Source organism: Pongo abelii, chromosome 7, assembly GCF_028885655.2.
Source record: "Pongo abelii isolate AG06213 chromosome 7, NHGRI_mPonAbe1-v2.0_pri, whole genome shotgun sequence".
In the NCBI taxonomy this organism is placed as follows: Eukaryota; Metazoa; Chordata; class Mammalia; order Primates; family Hominidae; genus Pongo; species Pongo abelii.
This window is the reverse complement of record NC_071992.2, coordinates 75,936,351-75,964,026: the sequence shown is the minus strand read 5'-3', so window position 1 is coordinate 75,964,026 and position 27,676 is coordinate 75,936,351. Positions and strand designations below refer to the sequence as shown.

Below are 27,676 nucleotides of genomic sequence, written 5' to 3'. Positions count from 1 at the left end.
AATATAGATCTCCTTCCAAAGGAAAAAGCAAATCAAAAGAATAAAAATAAAATCACAGATCATCTTGTTACAGTGGGCAGCTAGTCAGACATGAACAGGACAGGAGAGGGCCTCCACCCCCATCCCCCCACCCAGGAGAGTCAGGTGACCATCAGGTGATAGGAAACACCTGAAACTGGCGATCAGCAGCTTCCCAGTAAGATCTCAGGAGCTGGGCAAGTGAGCTCGAGCATGAGCATTATGAGGCAAAAGAGTTTAACTGGTATATGACGTTCTGGGGGCATTCCATGGGAAAAGGGATGCAAGACACCAGAAGCATGCCAACATATAAAACCCCAAGTCAAAAGGCAACCCCACACTTGACCTCCAAGATGATCCCTTGGCCCTCTTCCAAGTGTACTTTCTTTTCATTCCTGCTTTAAAGCTTTTTAATAAATGTTCACTCCTGCTCTAAAACTTGCTTCGGTCTCTTCTTCTGCCTTATGCCCCTCAGTTGAATTCTTTCTTCTGAGGAGGCAAGAATTGAGGTTGCTACAGACCCATACAGATTCGCCACCAGTAACTCAGATACCCATCATCAATGACAATACGAAAAGATCAAGTAAACAAACAGAAAAAATTTTGGAAACTCATAGCAAATGTTTATCTCTGAAATATACTTATTTCCAAAAGCAGAAGGTAAGTTTAACACAATCTTTAATTTTGTATAAAGAGAAAACAATTGATAAATATTCCTACCCAATGAAAATCATGCTCACTAAACATTTTTTTAAATCAACTTTAACTTGCACAGTGTGGCAGGTTAAATTTTCTAAAGATGGCCAATCTTTCAACCCACATGCTCATTTGCAACGGGCCCTTTCTCTTCCAACCCAAGGAGGAGTCTCTTTCTTCATACCCCTGAATCTGGACAGACCCCCATGACTTCTCTGACCAACAGAAGCAACACTGTGCCAGCTCTGGGCATAGCCCTCAACCACCCCGGCACTGGCAGCATTTGCCTCCTGCCCACTGGAAGTCAGCAGCTGGAAGTTAGAACCCAGTGGGTTCATCTTGCCCACTGCCCAAACACAGTCGATTTATCAAGATGGGGAATTGCATAGAGAGAATTTAATACACATAGAGCCAGCTAAAAGGGAAACAAGAGTTTTATTATTATTCAAATCCGCCTCCCTGAATTTTTGGAGGCTAGAGTTTTTCAAGGATAGCTTGATGGGCATGGGGCTAGTGAAGAGGAAATGCTGATTGGTTGGGGATGCAATCATAGCGTTGTGGAAAACGGTCCTCCTGCACTGAGTCCACTTATGGGTGGGGGCCACAAAGGAGTTGCTGGTCCAGGTAGGGCCATCTGGTCATCAAAAATGCAAAAGCCTGAAAAGACATCTCAAAAGGCCAACCTTAGGTTCTACAATAATAATGTTATTTACAGGAATAATTGCAGAAGTTGCTAATCTCGTGACCTCCAGAATAATGGCTGGTAATCACTTAACTATACCTACATCTTAAGGGAATTCAGGCCCCTCTCATCCTCCTAACCTGGTGTCTTTTCATGAGTTTTAAAATTAATAAACTGATTAATTTTAAGTTTTTAAGTTTAGTTTGAAGAGGGCTATTATTATTTAAACTACACACTAAATTTTTCCCAGAGTTAGTTTGACCCATGCCCAGGAATGACCATGGGTACTTTGGAGGTTAAAGGCAAGATGGAGTTGGTTAGGTCTGATCTCCTTCACTGTCATAATTTTCTCACTGTTATGATTTTTGCAAAGGCTGTTTCACGACCACACTGAGACCACCATGCTGTCAGAAGCCCAAGTCACACAGAGAGGCCCTAATGGGTGAGACAGCATAGAGAGAGAGAAAGAAAGACAGTTACAAAGACAGAGACAGACAGGCCAAGGCACACCAGCCATGAGAATGACAAAGCCAGCACAGAAGTGAACCTTCCATCGCGGCTGCACCAGTTGAGGCCACGTGATCAGACCTACCACCCAGCTGAGCTTACCAAATTCCTGACCCTAAGAATCATGAGCAAATACAATTGCTTGCAAGCCATAATGTTTTGGGGTAGTTTGTTACACAAAAATAGAAAACTGACAGAGGCAGCCAACAGCAGCCCGGGGTATCTCAAAGAGAAATGGGGGAAGGTGGGGGTGGGGGTGATGTATACTTCCTGAATGTTGAAATCCCAAACCGTCTTCTCGATTCAGCTCTCAGAATGCTGGCAGCCAAGATATTACCCTCTGGGCAGGAGACTGGCAAATTCTCCTCTGGGAAACATGAACAGCTCTAGAAGACCTAAAGCAACTCACTCAGGGATTCCTCACAGCCGCCCTGCTGACAGGCTCATTTTCACAGGACCCCAGCTATAGGCAGGCAACCCCCATGCCAATAAACATGTGTAAACAACCCAGGTTTACTCTGCACCTGAGGAAGACTTTATCATGAAAGAGACCAAATACACAGAAAAAAAGGGGATTTGGAAGAAACAGACACTATGCAGACAATAGAAAAATTAAAATCAAAGTGAGCATTACTGTCCTTGGGGACAAAGATGTAGAAGATACTGCACCCACAAAACAAAGAAGAGCAGGATGCTATTAAAAAGGAAAAGTAGGCCGGGCACAGGGGCTCTCATCTGTAATCCCAGCACTTCAGAAGGCCGAGGCAGGAGGATGGCTTGAGCCCAGGAGCTCAAGGCCAGCCTGGGCAACATGGCGAAACCGTATCGCTACAAAAAATACAGAAAAATTAGCTGGATGTGGTGGTGGGTGCATGTATTCCCAGCTACTCGCAAGGCTGAGGTGGGAGGATCACCTGAGCTAAGGAGGTCAAGACTGCAGTGAGCTGTGATTGTGCCACTGCACTCCAGCCTGGGTGACAGAGTCAGAATCTGTCTCAAAAAAAAAAAAAAAAAAAAAAAGGAAAAGTCGTCAAAGAACAACAAAAAAAAAGTTGGTAGATTGTTAGACATTTAAAATATAATAATATAAATAAATAACTCAGCTGAAGAGTTGGAAGATAAGTTGAGGAAACTTTTTAGAAAGGAGAGCAAAGGACTGAGATGGAAAATAAAAAAGATAAAAAAATCAGAAGACCAGTGCAGACTAACAATTATCTGTTTCATCCAAATAATAGAGTTCCAAAGAGAGAGAACTAAAGAAATAGAGGGGATGAAATCACCAATAAAATAATTCAAGGAAACTTCCCAGAATTGAATGGCATGACATATACCAAGTCACATCATCATGAAAGTTCACAGCATTGGTGAGAAAAAGAAGATTCTGCAAGAGGGAGTGGAGATTTCAAAGGAAAGGTCATGTACAGAGGTTAAGAAGTCAAATGACTTAGAACTTCTCAACAGCAATACAGAGAGGTAGAAGACATGGGTGCAATGCCTTCCAAATTCAGAGAAATTATTTCCATCCTGGACTCACCTACCCAAACTGCGCATCAAGGGCACGTGATTTTCAGACAAATTTTCAGACATATAAGGTTGCAAAAAATTAACCTCCCACACACTTTTCTTAGGAAACTGGAGAGCATGTTTCATAAAATAAAGGAATTAACCAAGGAGGAAGAAACGAGATCCAGGAAACAGGCTTCAACACAGTAGAACAATAAAGGAAATTCCCAGGACATTAGTGAAGAGGGATCTCAGGATGACCAGCAGCCAGTCCTGAGGAGAGCTCAGCAGAGGGCTCCAGGGCAGACCTCTCAGAAGATGAGGAGACAGAATGGCGGATGTGAATCCACATCTCAAGAGGAGATCCAGATCACAGGCATAGAATCAGAGTTGAAAAGTGCATGGAAAACCAAATAAATAAACCAAGAAGAACTTTAATCCAGAGCAGCCCTCCCCAGCAGAACCAGAATGTGAGCTCCGTGTGTAATTTTAAATGTTTTGTAATCACATTTTTTAAAAGAACTCAAATTTATTTTAATAATGCAGTTGCTCCTTGGTATATCGGGGGAGGGGACTTGTTCCAGGACCCCCTCAAATACCAATATCCATGGATGCGCAAGCCCCTTATATAAAATGGTGTAGTAATTGCATAGAACCCATGCACATCCTGTTGTATATTTTAAATCATCTCTAGATTACTTATAATATCTAATGCAATGTAAAGGCTCTATAGATAGTTGTTATACTGTATTGCTTTTTTATTTGTTTTATTTTTAATTTTTTTCTTCAATATTTTTGATCCTAGGTTGGTTAAATTCATGGATGCTGAATCCATGGATAGGGAGGGCTGACTGTGTGTTATATTTAATTCAATATATCCAAAATATGTCAACATAAAATCAATAAGAACTAAAAATAAAATCCTAACAATCCCCGCCCCTGCCAACTGACTGAACTGACCTCACCCTCTTGGCCAAGGGGATCCCAGAGAAACCTTAAAAACTGAGTTCCTGGCCATGATGGGATAGGACGTCAAACACGTATATCCCCTTTCTTTTATGGTTTAGACACAACCACTGACAAGCATTAATGTTAAAACAGAGATCGTAAGGCTGACAGAACAGAATCTTTGTGGCAGTAAGATACCGAATTCTAAACAGAACCTAAGGCCATGCTAGGCAAGGGTTAAGTCATGCACCCCTACACTTAAAGAGTATACTATGTCCTAAGGGCTACAGGGTTTTTCTTTTTCTCTGGCAGCCAAACAAGCAGTGGCCCTGAGATAAGCAATATTGAAACAACTGCAGCTCGCCAGCCACCAGACACCACCTGACTAACCCCCATCCACTGTTCCACAGCCATAACTACAGCTCAGCTTTGATTGGATAAGAGCTTTATTTCAGTAACTTTCTCCTGATAAGAGACCACTGACCATGGACTGGTTCTGGCTGGTTTACAGAGGCTGTACACTGAGTGCCTTGGTGTCCCTGCTTCACCTTTTGACGTATAGAGCTTGATTGTGATACACTTCATTGTTGTCTCCACCACAAGGTGAACATGGCTCGTATGTAATATACATGTTTGTTCAGAACACATGCATTAGGACCCCCTTTGTGAACATCCATAGCACCATGCCTGGCCTCCTAGTTTTCTTTTTCTTTTCTTTCTTTTATTTTTTTATTTTATTTTATTTTATTTTGAAACAGAGTCTTGTCCTATTACCCAGGCTGGAGTGCAGTGGCATGACTGCAGCTCACTGCAGCCTTAACCTGCCAGGCTCAAGTGATTCTCCCACCTCAGCCTCCCAAGTAGCTGGGACTACAGGCACATGCCCCCACACTCAGCTAATTTTTGTATTTTTTGTAGAGACGGGGTTTTGCCATGTTGCCCAGGCTGGTCTCAAACCCCTGGCCTCAAGTGATCTGCCCACCTCAGCCTCCCAAAGTGCTGGGATTATAGGTGTGCACCACCATGCCTGCCCTAGTTTTCTTAACAAACGTAACAATATTAGTTATTGTTAGTAATATTGATTAAACTCATACAGGTTATAAATCTGATTTTTTTTTTTTGAGACGGAGTCTTGTTCTGTGGCCAGGCTGGAGTGCAGTGGGGCAATGTCAGCTCACTGCAACCTCTGCCTCCCGGGTTCAAGCGATTCTCCTGCCTCAGCCTCCCTAGTAGCTGGGACTACAGGCGTGCACCACCATGCCAAGCTAATTTTTTGTATTTTAGTAGAGACAGGGTTTCACCATGTTGGTCAGGCTGGTCTCGAACTCCCGACCTCAGGTGATCCGCCAGCCTCGGCCTCCCAAAGTGCTGTGATTACAGGTGTGAGCCACTGCGCCCGGCCTTGCACAGTGGGTCACACCTATAAGCCCAGCAATTTGGGAGGTCAAGGTGGGAGGTCACTTGACCCCAGGAGTTTGAGACCAGCCTGAGCAACATAGTGAGACACCATCCCACAAAAAATACATAACAATTCGCCATGGGCAGGCCTGTGGTCCCAGCGACTTGGGGGACTGAGGTGGGAGAATAGCCTGGGCCTGAGAGTTTGATGCTGCAGTAAGCAGAGATCACACCACTGCACTCCAGCCTGGGCAACAGAACAAGACCCTGTCTCTAAATAAATTAATTAAATTAAATGATCTCTGGAAGATTAGTCCACAGGTGTGTGGAGAATTTTCTAGAAAATATTATCAATGTAGGATTGTCACTTTAAAACGTCACCCGCTCTCATTGGTCCGTGGACAGAGCAATTAGGCAAAGCTAGGAAGCAGCCCTGAGTACTCGTAAGAGAGAAAAGAAAGCAAAAGGGATGCCGGTGGTGGCAGATGCTTCCTCCTGGCCAAATCCCAAATCCCACCCTCAGCACCCACACCCTGAGCAGTGGGCAGGAGAGGCCTGAAAGCGTCTGTATAAATGGCTTCTGAGAAGCCCTGGTGATAAAGGAGCTAGAGGCAGCCACACATGGTTCCCAGAAGCTGAATGCTGTGCAGACGACAGGGTAAGTATGCACTGCACCCTGCTTCACCCACACCTCAAGCCGGCCCCTTCTGCTGGGGTCTGGCTACTGCACTCGTGGTCCCCTTGGTAGCTTCACGATTTTTGTCTCTATGCGGCTTCCGTTCCTCTTCCCTCTGCCAAGCCAATACCACCATCCTTCACCGCCCAGTGCAGAGCTTGTTTCTCCAGTGAGTTTTCTCTGACCACTCCTGTCCTCACCAGCCATCTTTGTTTTTAATTCTCATGCACCTCTTTGTGTATGTCTTACACAGTTTGGGCATTCATTATATGCTATTTTAAATTGCATGCTCTTGTTTCATATGTAAGTTCCAATCTGCATGGTAACAACAAGGACAATACCCTATGCTCTTGCATGTTCCATCAGACCTAGCACAGGACTACATCCATAGTATAGGCTTAGAGAATATTTGATGGTTGATTATTGACGGTGAGATTTCATATGCATTTATGCATTTCTGTGATACTTTTTATCACAGAAACTATGGTATGTTAAAGATATGTAGATAGAAGAGAGACAAAGAGAATTTCCATTTCCATACATAGGAATTTAAGTGCAAAACTGAGTTGTTTCTTCAGTTCATGGCGTGTTAATTATCATAACTGGGCATTTTAAACCCTCTCTATTCTTTAATTTTATTTGAATTTTTTCACTCTAACCTTGATCCCCATGACATGTCTCCTTCCTCTCTCTCCACCCAATGTCATGTATAAGAAATTTGTGCCTAGAAACGTAAAAATACAATATTGTTTGTACGTGTATGCTTCTGTTAACATTATTAAAATGACACCGTGCTATAGATACTGTCCTATTTCTTACATGTTCATTCAACAGTCTTGCTAAAGAATTGTGTTCATTCATTACTTCAGCTGCTGCATGGTATTCCAGCATAAGCTCCCACCACATTTTCTCTGTTCTCCAAGTGATGGGTACCTAAGTTCCCTCCAGCTCCCTGGGACCCAGAAAGATATGTAGGACATCTTTACTATGTTTATTTCCACATGAATCTGTGCAAGAGTTTCTCTGGCATATATTGGGATCCTGGGTCATAGCATGTGCAAATATATAATTTGGCTATAATTTACATTGTTCTCCAGAATGACTTCACCCATCCTGCTTCCACCCGCCATAGCAGTGACCAAAGCAGCTCTGGGAGCACAGCTGAGCACCTCAGAAGATAAGTCCCGGGGTGATTCTTGTCATCTCCATGAAAAGGAGAGGACAAAAAGGCAGAGGCTGCTGCTTGAGGATCCCTTCACCTGGGCTGCATAGCTTCACCCATGCTGACCAACTTCCCCGTTTCAAGTTTCAGACTCGCAGCCGCGCTAGTTAGGGTACAACTTGTTCAGACAGCTGTTTTCATTCACATCTCCAAAGGTCCTCTACCTTGGAAGAAGAAAGAAAGAGGGAAAGAGAAATAAAAGAGATTAAGAACACTGGGGCCAGGCGCAGTGGCTCACACCTATAATCCCAGCACTTTGGGAGGCTGAGGCAGGCAGATCACCTGAGGTCAGGAGTTGGAGACCAGCCTGGCCAACATGACAAAACCCCATCTCTACTAAAAATACAAAACTTAGCCAGGCATGGTGGTGGATACCTGTAATCCCAGTTACTTTGGAGGCTGAGGCAGGAGGATGGCTTGAACCTGGGAGGCAGAGGTTGCAGTGAGCCGAGATCATGCCATTGCACTCCAGCCTGAGTGACAAGAGACTCTGTCTCAAAAATAAAAACAAAAAACAAAAAACAAAAAAAAAAAACACACACATCTGAACCCACAGTTTCATAAATGGTAAATAAAAATGCCACACACCACGAATCAGAAATAACATGGCTCTGGGTTGGCGTCTCTCCCCCACCAACCAGGGAACGAATGCACCCCTTCGCCAGGGGCAGCAGAGGGAGGTGGCTCTGTCTTCCTGCCTGCATCCTCCTGTTTCATCATCCAGGTTCTGTGTGGCCCAGCAGCCTGGGGCTCTTTTGTTTGCCCCCTCCCTGCCCTCCATCAGGGGTGCCTAATGGGGCTCCCGAGTGCTCTTCCACTATCATCTATCCCCCTCCATTGTGTCCTGAGCCCTCCATGTGCTCATGTGTGAGCTTGAAGATCAGACACCACAGACACTCTTTCCCACTCTGCTTCAGCTGCCAAACCCCGAGGAGAAGGAAGGACAGATCAGACACCAAGACAGATAAACAGAGTACCTGAGAAAGGCAGAGAGCTGTCTCCTGCCTCAGCCCCCAGGGGCCCGTGTGCCCCTCACTTCCCTCCCTTGATTCCCACCATCTGGGCTCTACCTCTGAATTGACAAACTCTTGCTTGGTCACATCTGGTTCAAGAGAAAGAAACAAGGAGTTTGGAAACCTAAACTAATAGGCAGCACTTGGCACGCACAATAGAAGCAGCTGCTGTTTATAGCCCTTTTTAAGGGTGGCCTCAGGCTGGACCTCACACTTCCCTCCCTGTGGGGCATTGTTTTACACAGAGCATCTGCAACCTCACAGTCTTGCAACTCAAAAAAAAAGAAAAAAAAATTCATGCATCCCATGAATCTATGAAGCTATAACAAACTCTCTTTCCTGGGAAAACTTCCCAGGCCTGCTCCTATTTCCCTCTTAGAGTAAGGCAGGTCCATATGGTTCCTAATGCCTCAATTTCTCTATCCATTAAGTGGGAATATAAAATCAGCCAGTGAGCTATGCAGTTAAAATGCTATCCCGGCCGGGCGCGGTGGCTCATACCTGTAATCCCAGCACTTTGGGAGACTGAGGCGGGCAGATCACGAGGTCAGGAGATCGAGACCATCCTGGCTAACACGGTGAAACCCTGTCTCTACTAAAAATACAGAAAAAAAAGAAATTAGCGCGATGTGGTGGCAGGTGCCTGTAGTCCCAGCTACTCCGGAGGCTGAGGCAGGAGAATGGCATGAACCCAGGAGGCGGAGCTTGCAGTGAGCTGAGATCGCGCCACTGCACTCCAGCCTGGGCGAAAGAGCGAGACTCCGTCTCAAAAAAAAAAAAAAAATGCTATCCCATGAAGGCTTTTTCTAAATAACAGCCTACGAAGTTTGAAACACTTCCGATGTCTAAACTGGGGGAAAAAATCAGCATGAATTCAGGTTGTCAGTTCAAGACTAATATCACACTGCAGAAGAGGCAAGTAGCAAGGCCCATCCTGCTTGGTATTGTGATCCATGCCTCTTTTCTGACCCCAGGGTTTCTTTCCCCTGGTCTTGTACCCATAGAAACAAGCGTGGAGTTGGCAGGCAGGGGGAATCATCAGACTCCATCAGCGCCCTTCCAATCCCCATCCTTGATTTCAGACGCCTGAGCAGGCTCCATTGGGCAAGGTGGCGCCTAATTACCTCCCTTCTGTTTTTTCCCTTCTCTCCTCTCTTGCCTTCTTCCCTCCCCACCCCCTCAGAGGACAGCCTTTCCAAGAAATAACACACACACGCACACCTGGCACGGTAAGATAGGGAAGCTCACCATGGATACCGGGCTACCATTCCCACTCCGGCGGCGGCTCCTGGGAATAAGTAACTATCTCTAGAATGCTAGAAACTCCAGATGTGCACCGACTAGTGCCTTGAGACCCAACATCCCTGTCCCATTATGCATATTTTTTTCCACAAGTTTCATATATGCATATCAAGCTTTCAGAAGGGGAAAAAATTGGAAATGCTAATCTTCCTTTTAATATGCTACCACATGCCAGCCCCGAACAGCTGTGCACACACAACATGTTGGACTGGACATGAAATATAGCCCATGACCATTTTTTAAGCATTCATTCCCAGGACTTACAAAACACATTTACTTGGAGGGAGGTCACACAGTCTTCCTTCTGCATAAAAAGGTGGCTTTGAAATAGGTACAGCCATCTGGAAACAGCCTCCTCTGCTATTGATATGTAAAGTGCACATATTACACCATCTTGCTCAGGAGCATGCAGCAGGAGGCTTAGACACACACAGGCCGTAATTGTTTAAATATACAGCCTCTGGGTCTCTGCGGTGCTTACCTTGCTCTGAAAAACCATTTGCCAGCAGCATAGGTGACTCTGAACAGGCTGGGGAGGCAATTTGCTCACAGGGGCATTCATCTGTGTGCAGGAGGACCGTCGTAGAGCCCAGGTTTGAGAGAAATTATTTCAACACTCCACTGCTGCTCCAAGCTTGCTAATAAGAAAGAATGTCTCAGGTGCATGACTAAAAGTAGGCAGCAAACACACTATCAAAATAATGACCCCAGCTCTTTTGCTCATTATAGCCAAGCATTTGCCTCTCACCCCAAGAAGACTAAGATCCCACTCTTAAGAATGGCTTTTGTTCCACATTTACAGACCAGGAGCAACGAGTCCTATATTCCTCACTGATCTCCACATAGTCAGGGGAATGACTGACTCTGTCAGTTTACTAACATTTGCTCCTTAAAATTAGCATCCTCCCCCTCGGGAGTATTATTTTCATTGCCAGAGCTTTTCCAAATAAATTCTTTTCTTTTTTTTCTTTCTTTTTTTTTTTTTTTGAGGTGAAGTCTCACTCTGTTGTCCAGGCTGGAGTGTAGTGATGTGAGCTCAACTCACTGCAACCTCCGCCTCCTGGGTTCAAACAATTCTCCTGCCTCAGCCTCCCGAGTAGATGGGACTACAGGCACCCATCACGACAATGGGCTAATTTTTGTATTTTTAGTAGAGACAGGGTTTCACCATGTTGGCCAGGCTAGTCTTAAACTCCTGACCTCAGATGATACACCCGCCTTAGCCTCCCAAAGTGCTGGGATTACAGGCGCGAGCCACTGCGCCCAGCCCCCAAATAAATTCTTGACCTCTGGAGGTATTTAACTTTTGTGTTATTTCTGCCATTTTTGTTTCCTAAGCTTGTTTTTTAATCTTTGCCTTTTTTCTAAATATAAATATGTAAGGTAGCTAAATTTAAATAAATATATATATATATTAGCTAAATCAGCACCTAAAATTTAAAATGACTAACCAAATGGTACCAAGTTTCAGTAAGAGAGGATGACTAAGTTCTGGAGGTCTATTGGACAGCATGATGACTATAGTTAATCATATTGTATTGTATCCTTAAAAATTGCTAAAAGGGTAGATCTTCAATGTTCTCACCCCACACTCACAAAATGATAACCACATGAGGCAATGGCTAATTAACTTGACTCTGGTCATCACTTCACAAGGTATACATATATCAAAACACAATGTTGTACATTGTAAATATATACAATTTTTAATTGTCAATTATACCTTAATAAAGGTGGAAAAATTTTAATTGTATCCCAAAGAAATCTTAGAAGAAATACAGAGCTCTGAAGTAACTCAAAAGGTTAAGCTGTTAAATGCACAAATAGAGCTCCTGTTACACAGAGAGAGGAGCGGGGAGAGAGAGGGAGGGAGGGAGTGAGGGGGAGAGAGGGAGAGCCTATTGGAAGGAGGAGGCCACTGTAGGTCAGCCTGTCCTTTACATTGTGAAGAGTTTGAAAGAGGCTAATAAACCCAGCAGCCTATGGCAAAGGTAATTTATTTTATATTCCTAGTCATCACATGCAATATTTTTTGGAGGGGGAGAGCAAATATAATTAAAAGAAAGTGATAAACAATAAAAACAGTACCTAGTGATGCTTCCACCCCCATTCTGAGACTGTGCCTTCCTTGTCCCTTTTGTGGTGCGTTTCACAGCCTGTTTGCACACCACCATCTTGGAGGCTCCTACCTGACAGGCTGAGAGGGACAGCAACTCTGCTGTGCCGGGGGTCAGTAGCCCTTCTTGGAGGCAACACAAATCACATGAGATAACTAACTTCCAGGTATGGGCACACACATGTCTGCACTGGCACCTCCCAGCCCCAGCCCCTGGAAAACACATCTTCTTGGCTCCCAATCGGATCCCTGCTGGGAATAATTACTAAGTGGACAGTTCTCCACCTGGTGGATTCCCTGAGCCCACGTGGAGGACGTTTCTCCTGGGCTCAAAGTGAGAGGCTGAGCCCGCTCCACTCCCAGCTTGCACTCGCTACATTCTACATGGATGAGGTCACTGGACTGCAGATGAGGTAACAGTGCAGCCTGCCCAAGAGCTGTAAGAGGTTACCATATGACAAGTCATGTAAACACAGCGAGGTCCCCATGGGGCCTGAGGACAGCTGGACTCTGCTCCTGGCTGCAGAGTGATGGGAGCCGTGGGACTCCAGGAGACTGTCTGCACTCTTAAAAGAGCCAAATTACTGCCTAAACTCATGTCACACCTACCCAGACATCAGTCTACCAGCCTCAGTTGAGAGCAAGGTTCCTGCAAGAGGAGGGCTGGCTGGCCCTGCGGAAGGTGTGCATGAGGGCATGCATGAATAAATGACACAGCCTCATGAAAGAAAAGCTTTCCCAGGCAGAAAGACACTGCACTGAGGCCTGTACAGCACTCTGCCAGTGTAGCACTCCACCTCTCTTCACTTACCCGGTGGAAGTGGTTCCACCCTTCCAACATCTAGACACACCTCCTAATAGTCTCTAAGTTAGAAACATGCTTGGGAAACAAGCATTTTTTTAAAAATCAATAAAGAAATTCACTTATTCAAGATCTTCTAAACAACTATAGAATGACAGATGCATTTCCAGAAGTGGAACAGTCCTGCTCAGTGGTTCCAGGGTCCATCCAGTACTTCTCAAGGTCAGAATGTTCTTTCCAGGGTCAAATTGGATTAACTGAATTCGGCATCTATCTCATGTATTCCTTATCTATTTCTTTTATACTGAGCCCTACCAGGTACCCAACACTGTAGAAAACCCTGGGAATGTTGTAGAAAACAGGAGTTCACATGCTAACCGTCTAGGAATGCTTACAATAGAGGGGCACATGTGTCATGGAGGGGAAATGTGGGAGCCACAGAGGTAGAGGGCATGGGGAGGCCACCCAGAGAACCTCATTAAGTTGAGACCAGATCAAGAGAGTCACAGTAAGAGTCACAGCAGCAGTGGAGAGGCTAGCTAACATTCACAAGGGGTTAGGGGTTTCTCAGTGCTGGGTGTTACAGGGCACATCACACGCCTCATAATGATTCTGTGAAGTGAGGTCACTGTGATCCCCATTTTACAGATGCTCATGGAGCTTACAAGAAGTTAAGTAACTTGCCTGAGGAAGTAGTAGAATCAGGATTTGAACCAAGAGGGTGAGACCCCAGAGCCTGAACTCCAGAATCACTCCACCCCAAACACTATCAAAGGGACACAAAAACAAGCAGACTCTCATAGCCACGCATGGGGCTGGTGCCCTACCAGCAACAGAGGCAGCTGGGCAGGCAGGCAGGCAGGGAGGGGAGTCCCTGGCATAGGAGAGCTAGATGATGGGGAGGGTATTTTATGTGTGTGTATGCATGAGTGTGCATACACATGTGTGCATAAGGTTGAAAGACAGATTTTGCAAGCATACCAAAGAATTTGAAATTTTTCCTAAGGGTCGTGGCAAATTGTTTGCTATGGGTTGAATGTGTCCCCAAAGTTCATGTGTTGGAAACTTAATCCCCAATGTGACAGTGTTGGGAGGTGGGGCCTAAAGGGAGGTGTTTAGGTCATGAATAGATTAATGCCATTATACAAATGGGGGTAGGTGCACTCTCTTGTGCTCTTGCCCTTCCACCATGAAATGACACAGCAAGAAGGGCCTCACCAGATGCCAGCACCTTGATCTTGGACTTCTCAGCCTCTAGAATTGTGAGCCAATAAATTTCTGCTCACTATAAATTACTCTCAGATATTCTGTTATAGGAGCACAAAACAGAATAAGACATCACTGAAGTACTTTAGGCACATTAACAAGATGTTCAGACTTGTTTGAAACATGGCTCTGGCTGCCATGTGGAAAATGGGTTGGAGAGCAGTGAAGGGTGTGTTTGCAATAATTCAACTGAGGGATTGATGGCCAGGATTGAAAAGGAGCGGTGAGTACAGTACCAACACAGGAAGTCAATCTCTATGCAGGAGGTAGAATCTGAAGGCCTTGGTCATGGATTGGACCTAAAGTGGTGTGAGGGTGAGAGAAGAAGGAAGGTAGAAGAGGGACAAAGATGTTTTCTGATGGAGTTGCAGGATGCTGGAAGAAGATCAGGTTTGGAGATGCCCATTAGGCACTCAGATATGCAGATCTGAAGCTCAAGAACAAGATCTGGTCTGAAGATAGAGATTTAGGAGTCATCAAAATGACCTTATTGCTCAATGAGAACCTTGTTCCTTAATGCGACAAAAACATCACTAATACCCCATTCCTTTAACTTGCATTTTTTGTGATGCTATAGAAAGGCACACTCTCCCCCACTGGAATACAAGCTACATGAGGACAAGGATTTTTTTCTCTTGTTCTCCTCTTATTTCCCAGTACATGACATATGGGACATAGAAAATGATCCATAAATATTGTAGAATAAAAGAACTAAAGGAAAATGCTTTCTAAAATAAACATGTAAAAATGATACAAGAAGAGTTTTAAAAGTTTTAAAGCATATCCAAAAATTGAAGATTTAAATTCTCCCTCAAACCTTTGCCCCTCAGACCCACCACATAAGATGAGGAGATAATCGTACCTAGGGCTCATCATTCTCCCATCCTTGGTCACCTGTGTGCTCACTTCTACAGCATCAAGATTTATAACTATATTTGTCCATATGCTGTATTGTTTATAACTATATTTGGGTCTTTATTGTTTTGTTAGCATAGATTGACTCTAAAACTTTGAACTTGGAAACCACATCTATAATACTACCTTTATTGCATAATCATCATCTACTGCAGTGCTTAGGAGTGTGCTTTTTCTCATAGAAAAGTCAGTACATAATACATACACAAATGGTAACAATTAGAAGTAATGGATACATTAATTGGCTTCATTGTGGTGATCATTTCATGATGTATACATGTATCAAAACATCAAGTCATACATCTTAAGCATATACAATTTTATATGTCAATATCTTAATAAAGCTGTTTTTAAAAAACTCAATATAGTAACCATACCATACATCACTAAGCCTGTACTGTCTACAGAAAGAAGTACCAGACATCAAGATCAAATACTTTCTGTTTAATTAAATTAAATCAACTGCTGTCATGCCACATTTCAGCTTACTTCATATTTAAACTATAAATTTCTTCTGAATATTTATTTTTCCCACAATTGCCATTACCGTACTATTTTCTGATTAACAGAAGACATATGTCCCCATCTTATCATGCAAATCTCCCAGGTTCTTCATTATATCAGGTGTGCCATGTAATCCCCTTTCTCATTCAATCCATTCTTGGGCCCTCAGCTCTTCTGTTCTAATTTGGACCAATTGTTTCCTAAGACTGCTGCACAGCTGTCATCCCCGGGCTCCTTTTCATTGCACTCCTAGGCTAGTCCCACTGTTTCTCAGATTCTCATTTTCTTTTTTTGTTGAGACCTTTTCATTTCAATTTTGCTATGCCATATCTCAGCTACACTCACATTCTCTCTGACTTCTGAAAATACCAAAAATGTTCCCCTCCCCTGCCTCAGATCTTTCCATAGCTTGTTCCTTTATATCATTCAAGTCAGGTTTAAATGTTGCCTCCTCATCCAGTCCTCTATCCATCTAAAACAACAACAATAAAAAACAAAAACAACCTGTTTGTCATTCCCTATTAAAACAACTTCTTTCATCTTCAACATAACACTTCCATTATCTAATATTTTTCTAATTGTATTCGTGGTGTTTTTTTTGGTTTTTTTTTTTTAAGACAGAGTTTCATTTTTGTTGCCCAGGCTGGAGTGCAATGGTGCGATCTCAGCTCACTGCAATGTCCATCTCCCAGGTTCAAGTGATTCTCCTGCCTCAGCCTCCTGAGTAGCTGGGATTACAGGCATGTGTCACCACACCCGGCTAATTTTGTATTTTTAGTAGAGATGGGGTTTCTCCGTGTTGGTCAGGCTGGTTTCAAACTCCCAACCTACGTGAAGCACCCGCCTTGGCCTCCCAAAGTGCTGGGGTTACAGGCATGAGCCACCGCACCTGGCCTATTTATTTTATGTCCCTTTCAATTAAAATACGAAGTCCAGGCTGGGCGCTGTGGCTCATGCCTGTAATCCCAGTACTTTGGGAGGCCGAGGCAGGCGGATCACGAGGTCAGCAGATTGAGACCATCCTGGCTAACACAGTGAAACCCCATCTCTACTAAAAATACAAAAAATTAGCCAGGCGTGGTGGTGGGTGCCTGTAGTCCCAGCTACTCGGGAGGCTGAGGCAGGAAAATGCTGTGAACCCGGGAGGCGGAGCTTGCAGTGAACCGAGATCGTGCCACTGCACTCTAGCCTGGGTGACAGAGCAAGACTCCGTCTCAAAAAAAGAAAAAAAAAAAAAAATACCAAGTCCAAGAGAACAGGTTTTTGTTGTTTTTTGGTTGTTTCCACCTGTGAATTCTAGGCCGTAAGACAGTAAGAGACATATAAAAGAGGTTCAATGAACACAACTGAAAAGGCTCTCAGATGGCCACATTCACACACAATACCCAAGTCTCTTCTATGTATCCTCTGACATGACAGAAGGGAGGTCAGAGTCTTAGTGTCTCTATTCTGAAATCTTGCTACCCTGAGACCATAAGCTCTCAGAGAGAAGAGTAGCTATAAATTGGTGTGACAGGATGCTAAAGGACTAGGGAAGATGCTTAAAGAAAAACAGATGGTTGTCATTTAGCTAATTTTAGGTTTTGTTTAGCTAAGAGGGTATGTAAGCCGAAAGAAAGAGAGAAATTGTTGGGTTTTGCTACTAGAACTATTTGTTTTTAAAATCCCTCCCTTGCAAAGCATTAAAATGCTGGATACATTGCAATATTAAGTGAATTGGTTAACTCTCAAGATAATAAGAGAAATCCCCAGAAACATAAAGTAAGATAAAACAAAATAAGCCATGAGCAAAAAAGCAAGAAAATCAGGAGTCAAGGCTGCTTAGGAAACAAAGGCAATATCAGGATTCTAGAGCAGCGTGGGCAAGCTACAGCATACAGGCCAACCACCTGTTTTTGTAAATAAAGTTTTATTGGCACATAGCCATGCCCATTCATCTATGTATGGTCAGTGACTGCTTTTGTGCTGCAACAGCAGAGTTAAGTAGTTGCAACAGAGACCATATGGCTCACAGGCCTAAAATATTTACCACCTTACCCGTTCTGAACACTTTTAATAGTTGTTCAGGGAAATGAAGTCTTTTGGGCCTGTACAAAGAAAAGGAGAAACCCGAGACTCACATATAGTTTAGATCTTCAAAGGGACATACCCTCCAGGGAAAAAGTGGACTAGAAAAAAAACAAAAACTGTTGGTAAAACAATCCAGAGGGAAATCTACCTTCACCACAGCTTCAAGTAAAAAATATTATTAATAATAGTAACAATAATAATAATAAAAACAATAATGATGGTCTCCCCTGAAAAGTTTTAACTATGAGACTGCTAGTTACAATTTTTACATAGGTCTCAGGTTCAAATTTTTACTGCCCAGTGAATCTTGAAAACTCCAAACAGAGAAAATAAATGTCTGGCAGAGGGAAGTGCACATCTCCAGAACAAAGTATTCATTACACAGTTACATGAGGATTCCCAACAGTTTAAGTTCAATTAAATATGTTTTAAAAAGAGAAAAATTTTACCAAACCTCAAGACAGCCAATGACTATAAGTGGGAGCCAACAGAAACAGCAAGTGTGATTGAAACTCCAACAACTTCAAATATTAGAATTATCAGATATAGAATATAACTATGTATGATGTGAAGGTAATTAATGCCACTGAATTATATACTTAAAGGCTAACATATTAAATTTTATGTTATGTATTGTCTTAGTTTGTTATCTGCTGCTCTAACAGAATATCATGGACTGGGTCATTTGGTTTTTAAAGTTATTTGGCTCACAGTCTGGGGGTTGGGAAGTCTAAGAGCATAGCACTGGCATTTGGCAAGGGTCATCCCATGGAAAAAGGCAGAAGCAAGCACACAAGACAGAGACAAATCAGGCCAAATTTCTTTTTAACAGAAACCCACTCCTTCCATAACTAACCTCCTCTCACAATAATGGCATTAATCCTATTCATGAGAGACAGCCATCATAACCTAACACCTCTTAAAGGCCCTACCTCTTAGTGCTGTTACAATGGCAATTAAACTTCAACCCAAGTTTTGGTGGAGACATTCAAACCATAGCATATATATTTTACCATAATAAAAACACAAATATACTTGTGTTTTTTTGTATCAATTTTTTTCTATCACTTTTTATTTCTTTCAACATTTATAAATATAAGCATAAATATAAATATATATTTTACCATAATAAAAACACAAATATATGTATATATATTTGTGTATGTATATATTTATGTGTATATCTGTATATATATATTTGTATATATATGTTTGTGTTTTTATTATGGTTATATATAGAGAGATATTAAAAGAAATAAAAGATGATAGAAAAAATTAATAAGAAAAAGAGGACTATCAAAAATGATCAGATTTAACAAAGAATCAAATAGAATGTATAGAAATAAAACTATATCTAATTAAAATAATATGCATTAAACTACATATATGTATGTACATGTGTAGATGAAAGATACATAGATGAATGAATGCAAAGATAAATAAACTAATAGATAAGTGAAGCAGCAAAATAAACATAAATGACTAAAGAATTTGTGAACTGAAGACAGATCTTAAGAAAGCACTCAGAATGCAGCAAGAAAAAGATGAGAGAATACAATGAGTAAGAAAAAGGGAGGAAAGAATGAGAAGTTCTAACATACACCCAGAGTCCCACAAGAAAGAATAGAAAAAATGGGAGAGACATTCCAAAAGATAATGGCTAAGGAAATTCTAGAACTAATGAATGACATGAATCCTCAGAGACAGGAAGTATAATAAAGGACAAATTTCCAAATATAGCTAGGCATCTCAGCTCACACCTGTAATCCCAGCACTTTGGGAGGCTGAGGCAGGAGGATTGCTTGAGCTCAGGAGTTTGCGATCAGCCTGGGCAACATAATGAGATCTCAGCTCTACAAAAAAATTAAAAAATTAGCCAGGTGTGATGGCATGTGCCTGCGGTCCCAAATACTCAGGATGTCGAGGTGGGAGGATCACTAGAGCCCAGGAGGTCAAGGCTGCAGTGAGCCTAGATCATGCCACTGCACTCCAGCCTGAGTGACAGAGTGAGACCCTATCTCAAAAAATGATAATAATAATAATAATAGTCACACACACTAGGCACATCAGGTGAAACTGTAAAACACCAAAGCAAAAGAGAAAATGGTTTAAGTCACATGAAATGAAAGATAGCTCATCTACTACAAAATGACTATAGTCTGACAGCAGACCTCTGTCAGAAATAACAAAGCACAAAAACAGTGGAATCATGTCATCAAAGGCTGAAAAAAATAATTGTCAATCTAGAACTGTGTCCTCAGAAATGTTACCTTTCAAGAATGATAGCAAAATAAAAACATTTTGGTGAAACAATAACCGAAACAGTTTACCACTCATAGCCTCTCATGAAAGAAACATCTAAAGGATGAATATGTGGAAGAAGGAACATGATCCTTGCAGAATGCTCTGTTAGGACAAGAAACACTGAGCTGAATTGCTCAGAGAATAGAGTGTTTTGAAGCAAGAAAAGAAAGGGAGACAAGAAAGCTGGTAAAGAAAAATGCTCTTTGAAAATCAAGAAATATGTTTAATGGGGGTGTTTTATTGTATTTTTGCAGTGTGAAATGCATTGTGGATTCTTCCTATTGATGTTCACAATATCTTCAGTAAAATATATTGTATTAGTCTGTTCTCACACTGCTAATAAAGACATACCTGAGACTGGGTAATTTATAAAGAAAAAGAGGTTTAATGGACTCAAAGTTCCATGTAGCTGGAGAGGCCTCATAATCAAGGCAGAAGGCGAAAGGCATGTCTTACATGGCAGCAGGCAAGACAGAATGAGGACCAAGCGAAAGAGGAAACCCCTTATAAAATCATCAGGTCTCATGAGACTTATTTACTACCACGAGAACAGTATGGGGGAACTGCCCCCATGCTTCAATTATCTCCCACCAAGTCCCTCCCACAACATGTGGGAATTACGGGAGCTACAATTCAAGATAAGATTTGGATGGTAACACAGCCAAACCATATCATATGCACTTCTCTTAAGTATTTTGTGGTGTTGAGTCTTTTTCTTGAGATGGCATCAAGAGCCAGATAAACGTTCAATGTGTACATAAAGCATGAGCAGGGTTAACAGGTCCTATATGCTGGGTAATGGTAAAGAAAGGGGCATTTTCTAGATGTGTACCCTAGCTCTAACAGGCAGAGCCTAAGGGATTTCTGGTGGGAGCTACTGGCATTATTTCCACAGGGCACTTTCATGTTTTTCTCTCCATACCACTCACCATTAGCAAAAGGGATTACTCACTAGGTTGTATTATGGAGCAATCTTGTTACTCATCAGGATGACTGGGTTTGTACTATGTTTTGGAAGAAAAGATAAGCAGCACCTGCATTTCCACCAAGGCCAGGCCTCGGCATTGCTGATGGCAAATTCCAAGCACAACCTTAGAAGAAAAGGGAAGTGAAAACTCATATGACTAGGCACTAGGCACTATGTTATGTCATTTAGCCCTCACATATAAGGTATATAGGACTACAAGGTAGGTATAGCCATTACATAGTGGGAAGGAGGCATGGAAAAGAGAGACAGCAAAGTGTAATACACCCTACCAATTGAAAATAAGTTTGTTCCTAATAATTACATTTAAAACCAACACGTATTTGATGAGATCAATGATCCAAGAAGTTTTCTAGCTACAGGCAACCTGACTATTGCCTAAATCAAGGATCAGCAAACTACAGCCTGTGGCCAAACCCAACCTACCACCTGTCTTTGTACAGCTATGAGTTAAGATTGGTTTTTATATGTTTATAATGGTTGAAAAAATCCACAAGAAGACTATTTTGTGACAAGTGAAAATATATAAAATTCAAATTTCAGCACCTGCTATGGTAATGAACGGATAATGGAAGGTTATGGCCACCTTTCAAGACCCAGAGGTTGTTGCCCTCACTCTAATTTTGATGATTCATGTGTGACTTATTTAATTGTTATCTATCGCAGATATATAAAAGAGTGCTTTTATTCTTTTTTTAAGAATCTAAATTCAAATCATCTTTAATATCACCAAGTTTCTACTCCCATCACCCTTCAGAACATTGACATATTAACTTTTTGACCTACCCCAAACCCTCTTGCTACTTCCCAGGATACAAAAAGCACACCTGCCACACAGCTGGGTGCAACGAGGAGCCCCCATGCAACAGCGCATTGAAAACTGGTTTGGGAGAACTGAGGGTTAAGTGAAGTCCCCCAGGAATTCCAATCTGTTGCAGGCTGCTAATTCAGAAGCTGCCTGGGGCCTATGTCTGAATATTTGTATCCCTGAAAATTCACATGTTGAAGACCTAATCACCTCTGTGTTGGTACTAAGAGGTAGGGCCTTTGGAAGATGATTAGGTCATGAGAGTGGAGCCCTCATAAATGAGATTAGTGCCCTTATAAAAGAAGGCCCAAGCCAGGTGTGGTGGTGCACACCTGCAGTCAGTCCCAGCTACTCAGGAGGCTGAGGAAGGAGGATTGCTTGAGCCCGGGAGTTCGAGGCCACAGTGAGTGATGATCATACCACTGTGCTCCAGCCTGGGTGAAAGAACAAGACTCTATCTCTAAAAAAGAAAACGAACAAAATGAATAAATAAAAGAAGCCCCAGAGAGCTGCCTTTCCCATTCCATGATGTGAGAACACAGCAAGAAAAAAAAACGACCATCTATGAACCAGGAAGCAGGCCGTCGTCAGACACTGAACCTGCTTGTTCCTTGACCTTGGGCTTCCCAGCCTCCAGAACTGTACAGTACATTTTGGTTGTTTATAAGTCACTCAGTTCATGGTGTTTTGTTATAGCAGCTGCAAAGGACTAAAACAATACCATAAAAATGTTATTGGAACACAGCCATACTCATTCATATACATATAGTCTAGGCTGTTTTTGCACCATAAGAGCAGATTTCAGTAGGTGTGGCAGAAATAACAGAGTAAGGGATGAGCAAGACATAAGGAAAGAGGTGGAACTATTATTCCAATAGAAGTAGTGCCCACATGGAAACAAGCACCCCAAACACCCGCACTTGCTGCATATGCCCCAGTGCTCACCTCCTGCTTCTGCTGCTCTGTCTTCCTAATCCCTCCCTTTAGTTCTGAAGCATGAAGTGCTCCCATGACTTCCCCATATTTCTCATGCCTGCTAGAAGGCCTTGACCACAAAGCTACATATTTGTCTTGACCATGGCCACAAGCCCCGTGTGGCTCCCACTGACGCAGCTGACTCAACCCTGGTCTAGATGGCCTGTTTGCAGAAGGCACTTGGTTTGGCCGCAACATGAGTCATTCTGGATAATTATAAGAACTGATAAACTCTGCAGGAACCAAATTCTGCTCTCCCATGAACTAATGCTTCTGTCCCAGTCAAGGTGGATAATGGAAGGTTATGGCCACCTTTCAAGCCCCACAGAGCTCTGCAGCTCCTCTAGCCACTTGCTCCCTTCAGGAAGCCACAAATATGCCCACCCCAAATTTGCACTCCAGCATACCTTTCTCTCCTGATATAGCACAGTCAGTGGATTAAGATGGACCTGGTTTAAATCCTAGCTCTCTCACTGGACTGTGTGACCTCAGAGAAGCCACCTCACTTCTCTGAACCACAGTGTCCTCACCTCCAAAATGATGATGGCAAGCCCCCTCTCTAGACTGTTGAAGTTGGCATGGCAGGCAAGGCTTCCTGGTGCTTTACCTCAGCCCCACCTCCCCACACCCTCCCACTCCCCCACCCACTGGAACTGCTCCCTATGCCTCTGCCTTGCTTTGGTCACTTCCTTTCTTGTTTGCATTTCCCTCTGCTTTTCCTGCCTTCTGTCCTTTCGGTTCCGCTTCCCTGGGAAGTTTCCAACACCCAGGATTTCCTGAGTGCCATTTCCCTGTACTGTGTGGCCACCCTGCTTACCTAGCTCATAGCCCTCACTCCAATACTTCAAAATTATTTCCACACCTCCCTGCCTGCCTTATGAGGTCCTCCAAGGTGGGAAATGTGATTCCTTGTTTGCCATTTCCAAACTCACTGCCCGGTACATTGGACTCTAATGAAGGCGGAGGGGAATAGGATAGGAGGTGTTCAAGTCACAGCATTCTTGAGTTCTGGAAATCGAGACAATTTGTCCCTTCCATTGTCTATAACTCTGCAAAATCTGACCTCTTTGAACTGAAAACTGCCGTTAAGGGCACTGTGACACAAGCCATGGCAACTCAGCAGGAAGCCTTGTGTGTGCCCCACCTGCGGGCACTGGCTCTGCAGCTCCAGGTTTCAAAGGCTGAAAATCTGGGGGCTGTCTATCCTACAGCCCCCGTCACGTGTGTGCACAATCGGCAACCTCTCCAATACAAACAACCCAGGAAAGACAATACCAGTCTGTTCCAAAGAGAGAGGAATTGTAAGCAGTTGCTACTTCCTGGATGACTGAGTATTCTCTACCCTGACAACATGGACAGTCTGAACAGAATTTATTCAAAACAGCTTTTCCCACCTAGTTTCAAATTAAGAGATGCAATGTTACCTCTGACCAGTTTGCAATAGTGGTATCGGAAACAGGGAGGCTTGCCGGGGATATTTCACTACTGCCACCTCCATGAAGTATGCAAATTCAAGTGTAAAAACTTGAAATAGTGCAGGGAAGAATGCCAACTGCACGCTCACTGTTTTCTGGGAGACCTATAGGTATAATTTCTACCTCTGATCAGTGTCATTGTGCAAATGATTTTGCATGTACCATACAGACATTTATTTTTTTAGCTTGACTATCAGGCAAAGGAGGAAAACACTATGGCCTTTTATAAGGGAAAGTGTCTCCCTAAGGAAATAATTGAAGGCCTCAATTGCTCGAGTCTTTCAAAAGACACTGTACAAAGCACCCCTGAAAACACTGCGGGGAATAATTCTGTGTTCACTGGGGAACTGGCTAGATGATCTAATAGGTCGTTGCCCTCACTCTAATTTTGATGATTCATGTGTGACTTATTTAATTGTTATCCATTGCAGATATATAAAAGAATGCTTTTATTCTTTTTTTAAGAATCTAAATTCAAATCATCTTTAATATCTCCAAGTTTCTACTCCCATCACCCTTCAGAACATTGACATATTAACTTTTTGACCTACCCCAAACCCTCCTGCTACTTCCCAGAATACAAAAAGCACATCTGCCACACAGCTGGGTGCAACGAGGAGCCCCCACGCAACAGTGCATTGAAAACAAGTTTGGCAGAACTAAGGGTTAAGTGAAGTCCCCCAGGAATTCCAATCTGTTGCAGGCTGCTAATTCAGAAGCTGCCTGGGGCCTAGGTGTAACCCCAGCTAAGAAAACAATGCCTTAGCTGCCTTATCCTGAGCAGCATTTAGCATTTATCATGGTCAGAAAACCACCTGTTACTTGGGAGAGATCCAAAAGAATCCTGAGCCATAATTAAAGCAATAATGAATAAAAACATACTGTGAATTGCTACCCAAACCCCAGGCAGATGTGTTATTTAACTGTGGGCTTGATCTGCACTATTAATTTGGAATAAAAATAACAGACAACAAAACATATACAGAATCAAGACCCTGCCTGCCCCGGGGTTTTGTTTCTTTTCAAGTCCTTGGCAGTTGTGGTTAGTAACCCAAATGCAAGCAGAGCTGACTTTCTTGCACACTGGAGTGGTGTCTGACAATACATTAGAGCAGAGCTGGCAGCCAATCAGAGTCAAATGAATCACTGGATCCCTGTGCAGATCCATAAATTACAGTTGAAGGAGATGGGCTAGTGGCATGTGCCAGTTGGGTTTTCACCCACCCACTTCTGAGGCCTTTTGACCCGGCTGAAGCCAGGAGCAGATTTTCTCCCCCAGGGGGAATGCACACCTGAGTACTCGGATCTGGCCACGAGATACTTCTGGTTGTTTCACTGGGAAACATCTGAAAACACATTTCTCTGACTATCTGTAGAACTGCAATTAAACACAGAAACTCGACCAGACATAGTGGCTCACCCCTGTAATCCCAGCATTTTGGGAGGCTGAGGCCAGCAAATCGCTTGAGCCCAGGAGTTTGATACCAGCCTGGGCAATATGGCCAAACCCTGTGTCTACAAAAAAGTACAAAAATTAGCCAGGCGTGCTGCCATGCGCCTGTAGTATCAGCTACTCAGGAGTCTAAGGTGGGACGATGGCTCGAGCCCAGGAGATCAAGGCTGCAGTGAGCCAAAATCCCACCACTGCATTCCACTCTGGGCAAGCAAGACCCTATCTCAAAAACAAAACAAAACAACTCACAGGCAAGGAACAGTGGCAGGGAGAGGTCATCTCCTACTTAAAAGTTCTGTTCTGTTTGGCAGTGACTAGTTTGTTATTAAGGCTCTGACTCCATCTCATTAAGCTCTTTCCAAATCTTCTGAGAGGAACATGCTCTTGAGAGGGTGAGGGGAAGGGCATGGGGCTGTGAACTGAAGAAGAGAGGGGCAGAGCAATTTTGTGGTACGCGGGTGTTCATAACTTTGTACTACACATTACCCTTTAAAAAATTCAGATTCAGTTGACAGATCTACGCTAATGTGTGAAAAGTGGAAAAAGACAAGCTAGCGTTTGTTTCAGAGGTTGAAAGCATCACTTTGATTTGCAATGATTTCCAATCTACCTCTTTTTCCACAAGAAAAAATTGCAAAGACAAGATCCCTAAATGTCACAAAATAAAGCCTGCCAATGTTCTGTTGGCATATAGTTTAATTCTTGAACAATTACCCTGCCATATACATTTATTCTTAAATTTTATATATTGACACATTAAATTTTGAAACTGAAAGAGAAAATGACACATGTAAATACCCTCAAACTCAGAACTGACTTTAAAATTCGATCTATTACTGTGTATGCATGAGTGTGTGTGTACTAAATCTATGACAAGTGCTAGTTGCTGGTTTATTGCAATTGACTTAATATCACTCTCAAAGACTGAGTGTACATTCTCATGCTCTGAAAAAGTTTTGAGTAGATCTCTTCTGGGACAAGCTATCGTGTATATTTAAGACATGATCTCTACAATAGTAAAAATACGTTGCACTAATATGAATTCCTAGTTGAGAGTGGCCTTTGTGTGGCTGCAGGCACACTACCGCCCTGCAAAGGCTCCCCATTGCCATTCACGTTAATTGCAGACTGTCCTTCAAGACTGCCCAAGTATGACCTCAAACACCTTTTCTGGATTCCCCTTCCATTACTCAACAAACTTCAGACCAGCGATAGTGGACTCCTGGATGCTTTATAAAGCTTGCTTATCTGGCCAGGTGCAGTGGCTCATGCCTGTAATCCCAGCACTTTGGGAGGCTGAGGTGGGTGGACCACCTGAGGTTGGGAGTTCAAGACCAGCCTGACTAACATGGAGAAATCTCATCTCTACTAAAAATACAAAATTAGCCAGGCGTGGTGGTTCGTGCCTGTAATCCCAGCTACTCAGGGGGCTGAAGCAGGAGAATCGCTTGAACCCGGGAGGCGGAAGTTGCGGTGAGCCGAGATCGTGCCATTGCACTCCAGCCTGGGAAACAAGAGTGAAACTCTGTCTCAAAAAAAAAAAAAAAAAAAAAAAAGCTTGCTTATCTTTTTCCTCTTTATGTTTTTGCTCACCCGATTTCCTCCTGTTGAAATGATCTTCCAAACTATCCCCATCCCAGCTGAAGCCTGATCCCAAAGACCATTTCCTGAGTGCCATGACTATGCCTTATTCATGGCTATATTCCCAGCAGCCAACACAGTGTCTGGCAAGGGGTAGACACTCAATATGCATTGAATGAATGCATTTTCACAGCCTTTTCCAATATTAGTTTTTCAATTAAGTCTTTTCTGATCCTTTCTTCTACAGGACTCCAGAGCATGGTGCTGGAATTCTTTGGTGGGACCTTCCATGTTCAATCTGGTATTACAGTGACTTGTCTACTCCTCCTCTCAGCCCCTCCCCCACCCTGCCCATCCTAGCCTCCTCGACTTGCTATCTGCTAAAGCTATTGATTCATCCACCTTATACATGTACCTTACATGCATAAAAACAATAATACTATCACTTGAGTAATGC

At 43.0% G+C, this 27,676-nt stretch overlaps 1 long non-coding RNA gene across 3 annotated transcripts in view; it reads right to left on the bottom strand.

Annotated features, from left to right (window-relative positions):
• Positions 1 to 3,065: 3,065 nt before the first annotated feature.
• Positions 3,066 to 27,676, bottom strand: part of LOC129061018 (uncharacterized) — a 53,478-nt gene continuing 28,867 nt past the window's right edge. For all 3 annotated transcript variants that reach the window (XR_008527964.2, XR_008527962.2, XR_008527963.2), the window contains 3 exons: positions 10,447 to 10,603; positions 9,165 to 9,258; positions 3,066 to 7,814 (listed from right to left, as the gene is read on the bottom strand). This is a non-coding gene — a long non-coding RNA (uncharacterized LOC129061018). The remainder of the gene's footprint in view (positions 7,815 to 9,164; positions 9,259 to 10,446; positions 10,604 to 27,676) is intronic.